This window comes from Camelina sativa, chromosome 7, assembly GCF_000633955.1.
Source record: "Camelina sativa cultivar DH55 chromosome 7, Cs, whole genome shotgun sequence".
In the NCBI taxonomy this organism is placed as follows: domain Eukaryota; kingdom Viridiplantae; phylum Streptophyta; class Magnoliopsida; order Brassicales; family Brassicaceae; genus Camelina; species Camelina sativa.
This window is the reverse complement of record NC_025691.1, coordinates 19187338-19188921: the sequence shown is the minus strand read 5'-3', so window position 1 is coordinate 19188921 and position 1584 is coordinate 19187338.

Genomic DNA, 1584 nt, shown 5'->3' with positions numbered 1-1584 from the left:
TTCTTGTAGATGCAAGTTTAGTATGAGACGACGAGGGAGAGAAAAACATCATTTCATTTTTGTACTAGTAGATTCCGATCATGAGTCGATCATCAGAACATGACCATTTCGTTAATTATAGATTTGTTATTATTACATCAGCTAACAGTCTTACACAGATGAATCGCATCATGTTAATGTTCCACCACTACACGAGGATAAAGAATCACATGCATATGTTTATGTAAAAGAAGAAGATCGAAGAAGAAGTAAATGCACTTTTCAGCAAAACTTAACTATAAAATGGTCAAACAATTCGAAAAAGTAAGTTATATAGTATCTAATTTCTCAACATAAATTATAAATATATTTTTTAAATAAATACAAGTGCTTTCAAAATATCCAAAACATATATATGTAATTAACAAATAAAGTGATCTATTTCATTAAAATTAAATAAATATAGAAATACACTGAGACAGAAAAAGAAAAACAACTAAAGCGTATAGACTGGAAGGAGAAGCTAATTAATGACTACTGCTAAAATTGAAGTATATATAAACAAAAATGTAGCAATCAGAAAAGATTTGGATAAATCTCCAAAGAGATGGGCAACTTGGCTCCTCTCTTCACCAATATCTACCAAAATGGTCCACCTATCACCCTTACCCAAGTTGCCACTGTTTACATCTTTAAACTCGATTCAACTTTATTTAATCTATTTATTTCTAGTCTAATTAATTAATAACGGTTACACGAACTAACACGATATTTATCAATAAAATTAGTAAAAATAAGTTTGGCAGAGGAGCGGTCCTGTGGGCGGGGCAAAGAGTGGTCTCTAGCTGCATGCAAACAAAGATTCGACCACACCCTAACCATATATTCTTTCGTACTTTTCACTCTCCCCATCGCGATCTATCTTTTCTTCTTTTTCTCCAAACTATTATTTCTTTTTATGGTCCTTTTACTGAAAACCATAACTATTTTTGTTCTTCTTGCTGTTCTCCTGCTATAATATTTTTTAAAAGGTACTTTCTAATTCTATATATAGTTATTTGCAAAAACAATTCTGCATTTTTATAGAATTGGTTATCAAACTGCATTGCTTTATTAATTTACTATGAAACAGCTTATATACACGATCCCGTTAGGGTTTACACAACCGACTTAGACTTAAACAACACGTAACAAGCCCAATAATATGAAACCCAACTATACATATAATCTAGTCCTCAATACTCTTCCTTACGTTGGAGCGTGAAGATCCTGAATGCCCAACTTAGACACAATATACTCAAATTGACAACAACCAAGAGCTTTGGTAAAGATATCCGCTAACTGCTCGTTAGTACGCACGTGATGAGTTGAAAAAGTACTGTTGATAACCGCATCCCGAACAGCATGACAATCATTTTCGATATGCTTGGTTCGTTCATAAAAAACTGGATTAGAAGCAAAAGAGCAGCTTTACTGTCGCAATAGATATGAGCCGGAGAAGGCTGTTTGACACCCAATCCTGTCAACAGCTTGCACAACCACATAATTTCCTTTAAAGCAAAAGCCATTGACCGATATTCAGCTTCGGCTGAAGAATGAGAAACT